Genomic DNA, 16830 nt, shown 5'->3' on the forward strand with positions numbered 1-16830 from the left:
GTGATATATGAGAGCTTGTACAATGTCTATTCGTGTTTGGCAGCTATAGCACCGTTTGACGTGGATGCACCCATGTTGACAGCATGTCTCTATCGCGACGACTAACGCCCATGATCATGATTAAACGGTTGTGGTAGCTGACGGTGTGAACATATATTTGGACACAGCGAATCGTGAATCCCGCGTAAGGATCATATCAACAATCTCATAATCAACACTGGTACCCGGTATGCACTTCTTCAAAGCGTCGTCAATTCAGGAGAGAAATGGCACGGTGTGCGCTTTCTAGTAATGGGCAGCCGACGCCTGTGCTCATACATACATAACACACACTGCGCTTCAGCAACACGGGAAGTAGAGGTTCGTAGCCTGAGCCGCAAACGCGTGCGTCCCGCTGGCCTCTGTCTCGCTCCACCAAGGCACGACATTCGCCCGTCGAAATCGCGTCCTTTCTGCAACGCATATTGCAGCACTTTTGTTAGTCGGTTCTCTCGCAATTGAAGCAGTCGGCGGCGGAGAAATCCCGTTGGTGCACGTGGACGCTGCACTACTCCGATGAGCCGACGCACGCTAACACGCAGCCAAAGGCAAAGAACGTAACAGCGTCAAGGGTGCCTCGGCGACGCCAGCTCGGCCAGTTTACCTCTCTGGTATCGAGACGCTTTAACCGTGACCTCCAATATCGCGTGCAATCTCGCAGTAAGCGCTAGTAAGTGTCGATCGTGAAGCATTACTTCTTTTCACATCTCACAGACGGCGGCACCGCCCCGCTCCGCCCGCCGCGAAAGAGAATGTGTGAAAGATATAAGGCGCCTTTGCGCCGTGTCTAGCATCTCCCGAGTTAGCTTAGTCGGTAGAGTGTCGGGCGCTTGCCGTCGCGGCCGCAACGTCGTGGGTTCGATTCCCAGCGGGGTATCTTTTTCTTGGTTTTTTTTCTTTCTCACCAGTTCGCGTCCATTTTATCAACGTCATATCCGTGACGGATGTACTTGGTGGACCCCGGCATAAAACACTTTCCTGTTAAAAGCGACGCGCGCACGGCACTTGAGCTGACCCCGCCGCAGCCGCTTCGTAAAACAACGGCGCAGATTAGATGGAACAACGAAAGCGACACCCAGTTGACGTTTTGTCTGCGAGCGCCGTAACCACGTCAGATAGAGCGACTTGAGAGGCCATCCGATATGTAGCGACGCGCATGCGCACTGCTGCTTCAGTGATGCTCTCGACAGCAGGCGCAGCGCCGGTAGATGGCGCGTCGATGCATTCTGCCACGCGATCTTGTGGTCCGTATACTTTTGCACGCGCCTGTACACATGGTGATGTAAACCTCTTGTTGGCGACAAGCCAAAGGGGAACATTGACTTGGCAATAGCATTGCTGTTATCTGGATTGAGTGTTGCCTCCAGCCTATGAATGATGCTTTTCATGGGTCTCCAAGCAGTCATTGAGCAATCTTTCTTTTGAAGTAAGGCATGTTGTTGGTATAGTTGGTTCATAAATTTGGAAGAACGTTTAAACTGCACGAGGAAGAGGACACGTTTGAAACATATAATACGCACACACATGAAGTGCAGACTTTCAAGTGTGTTTATTTCTTGAAGGTAGAACATTTATAAGAGTTTGCAGAGAGCAATTGCACTGATAACTTAGAATAAGAGAGAGCTGAGCTAGTTGGTAAGTATTCATTCCAAAAATACAGGGCGTGCAAACACGGACACAAGAAAGAAGTGATACTCTAACAGGCTGCGAAAATGGTGGCAAGACTAGAGGCGCATTACAATTACAGAAGGGTCAATCTTAGAGTGACAAAATAAGAAATTTATTTCCTTTTTTGTCTTTTTTTGCGACGAAGAAGCCTTGATGACATCTTTTTGTTCTCATTTTTGCATTAGAAAGGAATTTAGTTTTTTCCAGCTGAGGAAAACAGCTCATGTTGTCGCAGTTCTTGCATTGTAAGGCAAGATTACTGTCCGAGCCAGTACGCATGCATTGCTCATGTTCCTGTGCGCATTCATTGAAGCAGCGGCCGGTTTGACCAATATACGACCGTCCACGGGACAAAGGAATTTATTAAATAATATTTCACATGCATTTGGTGTACTCATTCTTGTGGTCCTTTGTGCACGAGCCTTGCTCGTTTTTTTCCTTTAGTCAGCAGGGGGCACACTTTTTAAAGTTTGCATGACACTAAAAACACGACGCAAATTCTGCACCTTTCTGCTACCTTTTGGATGTGTGATAGGCAATGCAAATATGCAATAACTTAAGGTGGTTGTTGAATCAACGGTTGCTGTTTCCTTTCTGTAGATTTTATTTTCTGAAGTAGGCTTTCAGAAGTGCTGCGGATTATGTGATCTGGGTAACCGGTGGACAGCAGGCACTCAAGCTGACTGTTGAAACTGGCTACAGCTGTGTGTGCACAGGATTTCTGCAGGGTTGAGAGGAAGCTAGACATGATGCCACGCTTCATGAGTTTGGAGTTTGCGCTCTTGTAATGCAACAGACTTTTGTTAGACCTTGGGTTTTACGACCAGCAAACGAGGGTGTCGGTGAAATGCAGTTTAAAATCTAGAAACTTGGTGCTCTTGTAATGCAACAGACTTTCATTAGACCTTGGGTTGTACGACCAGCAAACGACGGTGTGGGTGAAATGCAGTTTAAAATCTAGAAACTTAGTGCAGTTGATCTTGGTCAACAAACTGTTGGAAGTACGGAGCACAGTGATGTTTAGACATGAGGTGGAACACCGGGTTCTCTGTGACGCATCCTTCAGGCTGCGCAGCAGTGACAGGGTCTTCTATCTCTCGATAGCGGAGGCACTCCTCCTCGCTGAAGTTGTCGATTACCACGCAATGTTTGCAGTCGCACCTGAAACAGCACCAAAGAAGCGCTCAAAAATTTCACGTTAAGCTTTGTTCATAAGATAGTGCACGCAATACATAGTTGCTGGAGGCGCCTTTTTGCATAAGGTATCGTCGGTCGGGAGCTGCGCATGACAAGGTAACAGGAATCATTCGGTCGAGGTGGAGCCCGATTAAGATCTAATTCCTTGATCAAAATTTAAATAGCTTCATTGTTCACTTACTCGCGCAAACACACAGGGACAAGAAGAGACTTAGGAGGACAGGCGCGATCTTACAACTGATTTATTTTTCGGAATACGCACATATTTAACAGCCCACTGTTCTGCTCGAACGGGTTAAAAACACCAAAAACATGAAACGCACACACTGCATCACATGAGCACACGCCTTAACGTACTGATATCAGCGACAACTCTTTTGCAAGCAAAGTAATCGTAAGTCTCTTCTTGTCCCTGTGTGTTTGCGCGAGTAAGTGAAAAATGAATTTGTTCAAACTAGGCCGTATCACAGCGTTGCTTAAATAGCTTCCTTGCGGTGTCAGCCGTAATAAATAGTTCTATCCTGGTCCGGGTGAGTTGGTGTCGTTTGACGTACAATACAGGTGTCGCAAGGCGCGCTTATGACAGTTATCGAGTCCAATCGGAATCGATTTTTTTAATCGCGACCGGCTCCCGGTTGCGGTCCCTATCGCGGCTCGAATGCGATCGAAAGTGCACCGTGTGACGAAACATTCAGCGCGAATGGCGCATTCCTAGACACGACGGCGTAGACACCGCTGCGAACTGGGATCAGTGACATCGCGCTGATACTGCATAAATAAGCCGCGGGAGAGATTGCACAGCGCACGTGGACGAAATTCTGGCCCGAGGTAAACCCTCGCTTCGTCGAGTTGACGCACCATCCTACTTTCGAGGCACCTAGCAGAAGCACCATTTCTTTTTCCTGAACGAAAAAATACGTGGGCAGTTAAACGCCTTAGCACTTACCAGTCAGTACGGGTGAGTCGCGAATGAAGCCCTTCACCGACGACGTCGCTTGGCTGACTGGCCGCCTCGCCTTCCGTCGACGAAAACGAGGCTTCGCTTTCTGACGGCGTGCGCGAGAACACTAGCCGCGCGAGCTCGAAAAAGTATATCGCGCTCAACTTGGCTGAAGTCGCTGAAATGTAAACCCATTTCCCTTGCGAGGTCTTCGTTGCAAGGTTCAGCGGATTCAATCTGCACCGCTATCCATCGCACAGCCATGATGACGGAAAACACGGAAGCAGCGGAAGCCGTATAGCGGAAGCATCCGCCTACGCATGCTGTGACGTTTCGTGGCGCCCTCTGATTCGCTGAGAGCAATGAACGCAGTGACGACACAGCTCCAGCGCCAAATTTCACGCGAGTGAAATTGAGGAAGAGATATTTGGTCTTTGATTACGAATTTATCCACTAATAAGTAATCTTTTTGCACCGAACAAAAACCTACACGCATTCTCGAATACCCATCTTTCCTCCCGTATGAACTTCGTGTTGCTCTTTAGTGTCCCTTTAAATACGCTACAACACAAGAAACTATAAATTGTGATAAGCCTAGAGATTGAAGCTTGAAGAATAGTGTTTAGTGACATAAACATCAAAATGCCTATAAAATCAACCTTACTTACCCGGCCCAGGAACGTTTCGAAGAAACGTTGCCATTGGAAATATAGTAGTTGGAGCAGCAACTGATGTTTTACCAATACAAGCCATCTGATACATCGAAATGATCACTCAGTTGGATATAGCGAAACCACCTCACCTCGAAGGCGACGCGCCTACGTATTGCGTCGGGGCGTTTTCTTTTTTTTTTTTTTTCCTCGTGTTTCCAGTGTCTGTGGCATTCCGCTTGCGAACGCCAACCCGGATAGAGTGATATTTTTCGCAAGTTACGTGCTTCCGCCGAAATGGTGCTTGGTGTAAAAAAACTGAACGTAGGAGTAGACGAGGAGTGTGCGAATTTCAAGATATCTCGCCGTATCTGCCAACGTGAGGCCCCCGTATAGTCCGGATGCGCGCCATACGATGGTGAAGGCAACCCTTAGGAGTTATATACAGGGTGTCCCAACAATTGATTACTAGGGCTTAAAAAAATGAACGGCGTTAAGCTATGGAAACAAAGTACATACTGTTCCCAGTACACTGGAGTAGCAACTATAATTGTTTTATTTGATTAGGTTTAATTAAATATTCGCAATTAACTTCGTAACTCGACAAGTGCTGACCTAATAATCGAAATATTTATGTGGCATATGTGGGCATGCTGAAGAGAAATCTGACGGCGCCATTTCCTGCAGCGTACTAATTGCGTGCTCAATTTTTTTTCCGGCTGGAAGAGGAAGCGCACGAGTTATGAAAATAACACGTGACTAAACTGTAGCGCGCATCAAAAAGGCAGCGCCCTCAAACAGGCTTACTCTAAGCGAGCCAGTATAAAGGAAAGAATGCAGAAGGAAAAAAAATCAGATCGCCCTATCTACCGTAGAAGCGCGTCGCATTGGTCCTACAGAGTTAGGCCTCGTTGCCAATGTAAACAGTCATCCGTGAGATATGGACAACGATAGTGGCGTGCAATCGAGGGGAAGTACTCGTTGTAACATTGCGACTGTTGGCGTTCATCCCGTACGGGCCAAAACGTGGAATGGTGTCTGTTGACAACAGGCAGATCTTCCAGTAGGCTTATTTGAGCGTGTTATTTGCTATTGCAGGGGCAGTAGTTAAGTGGTATTTTCACAATTTCGCGGACTTTCAGCCAAAAAGAAATGAGCACGCAATCGGTACGTTGCTGAAAATACCGCAGTTGAATGCCATTTAAACACGCCTCGTTGGCATTTCATAAATAGGTGACCGCTTGTAGAGTTACAAAATTGATACTAATTAATAAATCTCGTTAGCGACAAAGTGTTGTGACTACTCCAGTGTACTGGAAACAATAAGCATTATATATGCGTTTAGTGACGCCGTTCCCCTCCGTTTTTTGAGCATTGGTGCTACAGAATGGGGACATACTGCATAAATACTACATACTGCATAAACGTACCTCAGTTATAACATTGCCCCATTGCGTCCACAGTTTTCTGTGTGAGCGCCAGATATTCGTTCCAGTCTCTATGCGCTCTAGGTGCTTGCATAACGATTTCGAGAAAAGCACACCTAAAAGAGTGGACACTCACTTGTGAAAACCGAGCCGCTTTGTGGGTGCACCGGAGCCCTACGTGATGTTCTGGCAACCGTAGCAAGCACATCATATGGCGTGATTCGTTCGGTGAAATGGGGCAGTGGTCACCGCGAACAGTTCCAAGTACTCCTAACCACGATGTGGCACGCCGACTTCGAAAACGACATCGACCTCTTTGTTTTTCTCTATGAATGACTGCACCACTCTGTCATGGCATTCTTCAGCAATGGTATGTGCGTATGATGATGATTGTAATTCGTTGGTATTCTTTCCCAATATTTCAGCCCCTCATACGAACCCCACATTTATAACACAAGTATAATAACTGTTATAAGATGATCCAGTAAATGAATTTATTACATTTTTTGGGGAAGAACTGAACGGAGACTGAACTAGCTTTTCCTACTTACATTTCTGTAGTGCCTCGTTCTTCTCTACGCCGGCCGCTGCTAAGCACGCGCAACACTTTCTCCTCGTGTTCCCCAGAAAACTTCTTTTATAACCAGTAGTTAAGATTGGGATGTAGATGAAGACTGAATGTCAAGATCCTGTGTTTATTCGGTGAGGGTTTCTGCTGTCATACTATAGCTTGGTCTGGTATCGTCCGTGTTCCCAGCATACCGAAGCGGGTATGTGCAACAGAAATTGGGAAAGCCCCACTACTCCCACACGGTCAACTAAAAATGAAGCAGCTCTCTATAATTAGCCTAGCGGGTATGTGGCAAGCAGCTCCTAGCATAGCATTGCCTGTATAGTACAGCAAGCTGGTGGAAAAGAGAAGTGAGGGGGAGGGGAGAGGAAAACGCACAGCACAGCCGTGCATAGTATAGTAAGCGAGGGAGTGGGAAAGCGAATCGAGGGCGAAGAGGAGTCATGCGAGGGTTGTAAGTTGGTCCCTTTGCATCGAATTGGAGGAAGGTGCCCTAGTTTGATTGTCAGTCCATTGCTGTAGTGGCCTTGTTCCAAAGAAATAAATGCTGGGTGTCCCCGGCAACGATACGCCTAAAATTCCAAATTTTGTTGCCTGTTGAGTAGGCGTTCTATGAAATCGCAAGAACAGTTTTTGGAACTATAGTACACTTAGGTTTGAAAAACAAGTAACCTCTTTTCTTTAGTCTATTGGTGCTTCTGCGGCTTTAATCAGAATTGAATGTGTTGTTGTCATGCGCTTGGCTCAAAAACAATATTATTTATTTATTTATTTATTTATTTATTTATTTATTTATTTATTTATTTATTTATTTATTTATTCATTTAAAGCATACCACGGTCGAAGGATCAAGCAAGTGGGCAGAAAAGAGATTTATTGACAAAATAGGTTCGATAAGAAAACGTAAGAAATAAGAACACAGTGAGGCATTACAACATACTATAACAAATATAGTAAAGTGACAGCATGATAATGCAAACCGTAACTAGGGAAATATATGCAATGTGAGACAGTCGCAATAGCCTGTTTTGTATGCTTATGAGCAGAAAGATGCGTAGTTATCAATGTCAGGATTATCATTGTTACACAATGCTTCAAGAGGTAACGTGCTCCATTCAATGATGCTCCGAGGAAAGAAAAAGTTCATGAAAAACTTAGTACGTGCGAAGTGAGGTTCAAGAGTATAAGCAGGTGTATGTCTTGTGGGTCTTGAAATTCAACGTCCTAGGTAGGTTTCCGTACTAATGTTAAATTTATGAGAATAAGGTGAGTGTAGAAATTTTAGGCTCGCAACTGCTCTGGGGTATTGTAAAGTAGGGACGTTATAATGGCCATGAGCGTTGTTGATGAGTCATTTCTGTGGTACGCATTAAAGACAAAACGAAACGCTTTCCGTTGCACCATCTTAGGTTTCTAATTATCGTTCTTTAAAATGTCGGTCTCAAATGACACTAGCATAATCTGGCTTTGGTCTTAAAAACATTGTAGGCGAACAGTTCAATTTCTCAGGGTGCTGTTTTAGATTGTGCCTCAAGAAACCGAGCTTGTTGGAAGGAGATGAGCATGTTTTATTTATGTCACTTGACCATGATAGGCGGTTGTACTTGAGACGCTTATTGCCACGCCCACTAGTTTTATTTCGATGTATTCGGGTTTGACCAGCAAGGACGGTTATCAACGCTCGACGCTGTCCGCGAAGCAGTGCTCGAGAACCTTCGCGATTGTAGTAGGTCGTTTTGGTAAGATTGCGCGCCGCACGCGAATGTTCCAGCTTTGCGGAGAGATACCGCGGCCACCAGCGACATCGCTGGAATGTTCGTAGTGCCTGTATAAAAGCCGACGCGCTTGACCGCTTGTCAGTTGATCGACGGTCGACGCTCTGTTCGCCGCTATCAGTGCATTGCTGTAGTTTGTCTTTCAGTTTCCCGGCCACAAGTTCGGCCAAATAAAGAGTTTCATCTCTGACGTGCTGACTGCTGCCTTCGACGACGTCACGACCACGTGAGGATATTCGTCAACCTCAGTTAAAGGAAAATTGTTGAGAGAATACATATTTTTTACGGGGTTTTCTTATTGGTAATATGCAAGAAAAATGATTTGTCACTGTTTAATTTCCTAGACCAGTCCTCACACCACTTATAAATGGCATATAGGTTGGATTGCAGGCATTTCTGGTCATTAGAGGTAGTAGCACTTTTAAAAAGTATGAAGTCATCTGAAAGAAGTCTTATATGTACTTTTGATTTATTTCTTGACTTAACAATGTCATTTATGTACACTAAAAAGAGAACAGGTCCCAAAACACTTCCTCGGAAGACTACTGATGATACTGGCAGAACGCCAGCTCATTTACTATAATAGTGGATCACTTGCCATCTCTGGACACGAACTATGCGTCGAGGCCGGAATACCTTGCCGCAGATAAGCTTACCTTGAAAAAAGTCACAGTTTCGCCGCAAGGGCGAAGCGATGAATGCGATAGCAAGGAACTAATGCTATACGAAGTGAGGCACTCCAATGGATACTCTCAGTTTGAACAGCGCTTCTGTTGCAAAGGCGGCCGAAGCAGCGAAGGAAACTAGCGTGCTTCAAGTGTCGAGCTGTGACACTTGATAGTTCGCGCTCATCTTCTGTTTGTTCGTTTAGCGGCGTCTCTTGAGCTCGAGTGACATTCGTACGCGCCGTAACATGAGCGCGGACATCACGGTGAAAGCTTGAAACATTCCTCTACCCCTCACCACGAGAAAACCGCGCGAGCAGACAGCGGTAGGGCAAGGTTCTGCCATGCGCAAATATAAGAAGAAGAGAGCGAGCTCGCCGACGACTTTTAAATGCGCCCGTCGGGCTCCTAGCGCCATCTCGCTGGTAATGAAGAAACGCTTATTATCGCCTGCTGTCTCTGAGTCCGTCCAGCGCTAAAGGGTTTGTATATAACGCTCGCCGTTAGCTACGTGGAGGATCTGCGTTTCGTGGCGTAGTGGATACCGCCACTCTCTGCGAAGCAAGAGGTACCTGGTTCGATTCCGCGCTTCGGAAGCCTTTTTCTGAATTACTTTTCTTTTGGGCTTTTATATATATATACATACTTATACATATACGGTGCATGACGGCGGCGACGGCGACGGCAAAATCCAGCCGAGACTGTCCATATAATTGCTATCGCAATAAAGAGTGAGTAACAAAGACTTGTTTATCAAACCACTCTCTTATTCTCAACTTGAGGGCAATAGTTTATGCGGATAATTTGTATACTCAAAGTGCATGGTATACCTATTCCTAGAAATATATAGAATTTTACCTACTTTTAGACATTCATAATCTAATTTTGGCCGCAATTCAAAACTGAACGAGCCGTGGGCGCAGAAAAGGCGGCCGCTCTTTTACGCCTTCCCGGGACAAGGAAGTGACGACACTTGAATGAAGGAACGTTGCAGCACAATATTGTCAGGGAAAAAAAAAGAAACGGCATGTCGTCGGCAGTAAACAAATCATTTCGCTTACTCTTTGCGTGTGGTTCGTGGTGCTTGTCTCCTTGTCAAAGTATAATTAGGCGCAAAACAGTCTTTCGCATGCCGCACTGTCTGCAGGGATCGCCACACTGGCTGCCCTTGGTCTTTACAGTGGAAGGAAATGTAATAATAAGTGTTGGAGTTCAGCGTTCCAAAACCACAATATGATTATGATGAGGGACGCTGTGGTGGTGGTATCTGGAAATTTCGACCACGTGGGGTACTTTAACATGCACCTAAATCTAAGTGCACAGACCTCGAGCATTTTGGCCTCCATCGAAAATACGGCCGCCGCAGCTGGGATTCAATCCCGCGGCCTTCGGGTCAGCAGTCCAGCAATAACTACTATAGGCGATGCGCAAAGCGCCGACGACGCCATCTGCCGCCCTGGCTCGGAAGAGCTCGCGGGGTCCGGCGAGCAGTGTTCCCGCGAGCGTCTATACGCGAGTGCACGGATGGATGTGTTTTTCACCGTGATTTAACGATTCTGGCAGGCCTCAGCGATGCCGTAAAATACCTGCTGCGTTGTCGGCTGCTCAAACACACACAAAAAATCGACAGGAACGCACATCTACAGGTTTCCGGTGCTATTTCATGAGCGAAAGTGACGGCGGCGGTGGATTGCGGCTGTACGACGTAAAAGCTAAGCAATCGCGCTTTGTTTACGGCAGTGTTAGAACGATTACCGTGTTCTTATTTCTTCTTTTTTGTCGCTACGTTTTCAGCGAACGCTACTGCGTTTACACTTGGTCGCCTCGCCTGCATTGTAGACACTACAATTCACATGAGGTTGTTATTACTGATAAGACGCGATACCTTGGCTCACTTGAAAAACGAATGGCGCGAAGCGCAATGCGGGAGAATGTAGGGCAGGTGACGGCTCTTTTAAAGAAGCGCCGTGGAATCACACGTGTGCTGCACGAAATCGGCTGCATTCTACCTATTGATGGCACTGGAATGCGATCATCGGTGCAGAATGTTCGCTGTGCGCTTCTGCACCGATGATGACAAGCTTATCGTTTATTTTTCACAAGTTTATCGTGCTGGTTTCAAAGTTTTACCAACGCTGACCCTTCACGTGGCCGACCCTGTGAAATCTATACGCCGGTGCGACAGCGCTCCCTCAAAATCTGCTATATCAGCACATGGCACGTAAACGAAGCTACTGTGTCGAGAAAAAACATTGGTTCACGCGTCAACGCATGCAGCCGTTAGTGATCGGGACGTTATAAGAAAGCGGTGTACTTACGATGAAGCTCCACTTCGTAGGAGAAGCTTGTTGTCGATTGTCTGTGACAAACACTTGTCGCGTATGGGGACATTGTCGTCCCACACAGCTGTGACATCGGACACATGTCCACTATTATAAAGTGCGGCTCCTTTGCGCACACTGTTGCCGCAAAAGTAATTATCTGGGAGGCGCACAACCGGCGAATCGCAAGCGCGCAAATGAGGCGTCTGCTACGCGACCCGCGAGCGGTTCCAACGGCCGCCGCTACGCGGCTTTCAGTGGCGCCCCTATAGGCGCTGCGCATCGCGGATACCACCGAGGCGGGTTGGAAGGAAATGTGGAAATGGCGGTTTCTCTTGCATAAAAACCGCGAGAAAGAGATAGACACCTAATGTCACAAGCAAAGCTAACGCAGTCCACTGGTCCCAGTTAGACTACTTGCAGCTCTCAGAGACGAGCATAAAGTTATAACGGTATTTAAAGGAAGGGTTTCCCACAGGGCCGTGTATTATACCCTCCGTACTCCAGGGCGCCGCCGTTAGCCCCCATTGAAGTACAGTGTGAAAGCTTGCCAGCTCCTGACACGCTTGCTAGACTTGGCTAAGGTATTTAGTGATAACTGTTCTACCTAATCCTGCAAGCTATGTGCATCTGTGTTTTGCTGTGTACATTTGTGTTGGTCCGTGCAGCTGGCTCAGGGCGTCAAGTGCTGTGTTGAAGTTTTCAACGGTTTGTGCAAAGTTATCTGCAGCCTTTGATCTTAGCCAAAAGGCTGAGAAGCCGCGCACTACCGAATATATAGAGCTCATAATGCTTCTCTGTTCATCATTACAGATGTCACTCAACGAAGTCAGAGCGCAAAGCATAGAGCACGCGGCGGCAGCGCGGAGCCTCGACTCGCAAGGACAAGACATTTTGCAGGCATTTCTACTCGGTAAAGGCAGCATATGAGCCAGAAGAATGTGGGGGGTGCTCGAACAGGGAATACGCCACTGCCGTGAAGCGCAAGACGGGGCGAGATGGTTGGTACTCAATAAAACTTGGCCTGTTCTTGTTGAATCACCTACGCCCATTTTCTCACGCAAAAGAAGGAAGTAAAAATCGTAAGAAAGATACGAAGGGCAAAGTGCACAGGGCGAGCGCTAAACGTCGACTGATTTTATGAAGGTACTTGGAAGCGCAATGCACACAAAACAGAGAAGAAGAACTAGACAAGACGAGCGCTCACTTCAAACTAAAGTTTATTTACAGAAAGCGGCCAGGTTTTATCGCACACCAAAAGGCAACAGCAACATGGAAACGCATGCGCGCAACACCAAAGTAAAAACTGATGAACAACTATCATCTCGAAGATAAAAACCATAAAACAACAAGCTACCTTTTTCGCATGAGAGTCCACATAACTAAGGTGACACAACTGTGGTGAAAGATTAGCAGTAGCTTAGCTCGCTAATGCAGGATATGCGTAGCGTTAGCAAAGGTTCAGCTTATTATTTTTAGCTTTCCAGGTTGTCTAGGATTATTAGCCTTCTGTTCATTCTTCGTACGCTGAAACGCTAATTGCCAGGCAACTACTTCGGGATCCGATGGGATAACCTTCTCGGCTCTTCTGCGCCGTCGAGCAGCATTTGCGCCCTCCTCCTCCATAGCGTTACCCACCTGCAAATGCCAGTCAGAGGCGCTATCAAGCGGCCCCAGTGCAGTGTCAGACGGCGACTGCACAGCGAAGGCGAACAGCTGCGCGCGCCCCGGCGCCACTGTGTGTATGGCTACGACGTCACTCCTTTCCAATGCGGCGCAGACCAGCAGCGGCGGTGGCGGAGTCTGCGCGCGCGCCGGCGCCAGCCTGTCTGCCGCGCCTACGACGCCACTCCTCCCGAACGCGCAGACCAGCAGCGTCAAGCCGCTCGCGGCGGTGTCGGCGAGCACGTGAGATGCCAGCTCCGGTGAGCCAGCTGTGTAACAACACTGATCCTCGCGCATGGGCAGCACCATGGAGGAAGGAAAACTCAGGAGAGGCCCTATCGTATCCCAATGCATTGCGAAAAGTGTGGCGGAAGTGACGTCAGATTTATGGGGCAAACAAACCGGTATGGGGCAAACAAAACAGCAACGCCCCGCGGCGTGCTCTCCGCGGTGGTTCGCTTCTGCTCAGATTTGTAGTCCCGGCGTAAACTTAGCGCGTATTGTGCGGTTTGCACGTAGTAAAACGTTGCAAGCAGACGTTTACCAGGCTGTTCGTGCGTGGCAGGCCCGAGCGAGCGTTTTTGTGCAACAGTACAGAAAGTACCGGTACGTGCCGTAATCAAAAACATTCAGCCCCTGCATCATTGTATTCGAACTCACCTAGCAGTGACTTACGCGTTCTACTGGGCGTTAGATCTCCCTTTTCCGTTCTCGTAGCCCGATTGCCCGATTAGCTGTTGCGGCGCAACGCCAACCTATAGTTGACGTAACTTCACGTCGAAAAGAGGGCACCGCTGAATTGTATAGGCGATCGTGCACCTAAAGTTTGTAATTCCAGTGCGCACACAACACAATCACGCAGCGAGCGCACACCGAACAATATATACATCACGTAGTCCGATAATAACAACAAAAGTTTATTGCCCTTTCGTTGAACGACACAGCCTCCTAAACGTACGATGCCTTCAGCGCATGTTATGTACGGCGCGTCAGACGCAAAAACAAAAGTTCACATGAGTTCTGAGTTGACAGAAGGAGTAACAAGCAACAGAGCGCACATCCGAGGAGCTTCGCACGCAAATACCATGCCTTAGTGATCAGCAATGAAGCGAACGTATACGTACGCATGAAAAGTGACACCAGGTACTGTCCGCGTGCACGCGATTTGCACCGGGTATACGCAACAGCTGGGCATTGCGTAGCTTTCCTAAAGAACACACACAAAGAGCAGCATGCGTGAATCGACTAGACCGCTCGCACGGCGAAAAACAAACAAACACAAACAAAAAGGCTGCAAAGTTTCGCGATGCGCGCATGCGCTTGCAAACATCGAGACGGAAGTCGCGAAATGTTTCGCTGCGCCTTCGCTAGGAGGCAATGCGGGTGTTTGCGATGTGGAGGCTTCACGAATGTGACGTCAGGGCCTCTCCTTAGTTTTTCCTTCCTCCATGGGCAGCACGGCTCATGACGCTCCACGCGAAATCGGCTCCGGCTAGGCAAGTGTAGCTAACACTACAAAAACCCAGATCAGGCTATAGTCCCTCAGGACATCATTAAAGTTCTGCCTGCCCGCCTGCCTGCCTCCCTGCTAAGCGTTCGCGTGGCTGCCGCTGATCTAGTTCCAGTGCAAAAGATATAGCGATATAAGCCACTCCACTGTTTAGCGGTTTAATAGACGGCTGGCTGACGCACGCACGAGCATTTCTGTGGATATGGAAAGCTTCAATTATTAAAGATGATAGTCTTTCTTGGGGAACTTAAACGCAGAAATTTTGGTCTCTCTTTGTGTTTGTCGGCACGTCACCCGATTCAACCACCCGGCCAAAGTTGAACCACTTGCTTACCGCCCACCCATCTTGAACTGGTACGGCTGTTCATACTTGTGAACGTTGTCGATCAAAAAGTAAGTATTGCGCATATCTGAGGCGCAACATCATTAGGTAAGTATTAGGAGGTGTGTTCCTTTAATAGAAAATACATAGATACGCAATTTTAAAGACCCTAGTATCTTAAGCTGCGCTGAAAATTCGACTGCACTGAAACTTGTCTTCCTCCGTGCCCTCTGCACAAGCTCATGTTGTGTTTCGGTTTCGGTTCAGTATTGCATTGTACAAATGACAGGGGGCGCCGCTCTGGCATTCCTGTTAAAGTCCCTTCAGGACTTTAATTCCTGTTTTACTGAGGCGACGTGTAAATAAGAGAGTTTGTGGAGAGTACTCGTTGAGTGCGGACGTTTCTTCTCCTTCGGCGCATCGCGCCAAACAGCGTGTTCGGGCTGGCCGGCGTCCCCATCGGTCGTGTTGGTCACCGCCGGTCTTCGCCTGCCGCTGCGCCGGGACTACCAGCCCGCAACACAGCACTCATGTTTCCCGATGTATTGCCAGATGGCGTCCATATCTCACGCAGCGCCTCTTCTATCGTCTTTAGACGACATTTGCAGCGAAGCACGCAGATACGCGGCCAATTTTTCTCTCGTTATCTTGTTTCGGTGCCGGAAGAGAACAGTGGTTTTGTTGTTTGGCATTGCACCCGCATTGTCGACAGGGACGCGCGAGGCGGTTCTGATTTTATTTCAGAAACATTGATGCCACAGAAAGGAGACGTTTTAATCGCATGCGTGCAGCGACTACGTCACGAGCAAATAATCAAATAAAAGAGCTAGACTCACAATAAAGAGATATATAGATGTGCCGCTAACACACTCCGTGGCCTTCATAATATGTAAGATTCCAGCAGCACTATTCCCAAGGTATCCGCACTTCTAAGCAGGATTTGAATCTCGCGAAGCCCTGGTTCACATTAGCAAGCAGCGCAATGCACGGGTAAGTGCGCATTACCTTTATTTTTCAAATGTAATTGATGTTCCCGAGCACAGCCGTTATTGCATCACTGTCTGACATGCGGCCCGTCACGGTGGTCTAGTGCATAGAGTTTTCTACGATTACCTACATGGAAATATGGCGCTGCTATCGCTCAGCTACCATGGGAATGATGGGTAGTACACGGATTTGCCTAACATTCGTGCTTGCGGCTTCGACCGCACTTGTGACTTTGTTTATTGTCGTGTTTTGGCGTTTGGTTCGCATAAAAGGATGAATTGTTGTGAACTTCGTGAGCCGATTTGAATTGGTGAGCCTAAAAAGGTTAAGGTGATGAAGTGGAACTGCCGAACATTTACTGAACTTCGTCTTGCCACAAAGTTGCTGCAGGCCACACGGAGCCAAATGGAGCCGAAAGAACAAAGTTTAGACAAATCTATGTACTAACCATCATTCCCATGCTGGCTGAAGCGCCATGCATTGTGGCTCCCTTGGACACTAGCGCCAGAATTCCTTCTACTAAATATTCTAGGAAACTCTGTGGTCATAGAGTTAATATACTGACTCTAGAGGAAAAGCTGGGTCGCGCGACCGCTAACCACAAGAACGCTGACATCTTGGAACGTTGTCATTCTTGCCATCACATATCAATCCTAAAGAAGCCTTTGCACACTTAAAAACGCGCGGATATTGTTTTTTGTTTATTTTGAACACTTTTACGAAAGAATACGACGGCTATTGATGCAATTTACTGTGCGCGGAAAGGAGCGTTTGCAGGCGGGTTTACTAGATGGCGCCACCATATCAACAACAACACAAACAACACTCGAGAGTGCGCTCGCGGCCGATTGCGCCGGTTTCTGCGTCGTGTTAACGCCCCTGAAACTTCGTTTACGTCGTGTATCTCGTAGCTGTCATAGTGTCCCATTGTGTGCGTTTTCTCTTGCCACGTACCACTCGGCTTCATGTGACAGCCCTTCTTTCTTTCAAGCTGAAACCTCATTGCAAACCAGGACGGACGGCAAAGAAGAGATGAGACATGCAATATGTATCTAGGCGCAACCTAAGTTTTTTTAGTCTTTTTAACGGCGAT

Source organism: Rhipicephalus sanguineus, chromosome 7, assembly GCF_013339695.2.
Source record: "Rhipicephalus sanguineus isolate Rsan-2018 chromosome 7, BIME_Rsan_1.4, whole genome shotgun sequence".
NCBI lineage: Eukaryota > Metazoa > Arthropoda > Arachnida > Ixodida > Ixodidae > Rhipicephalus > Rhipicephalus sanguineus.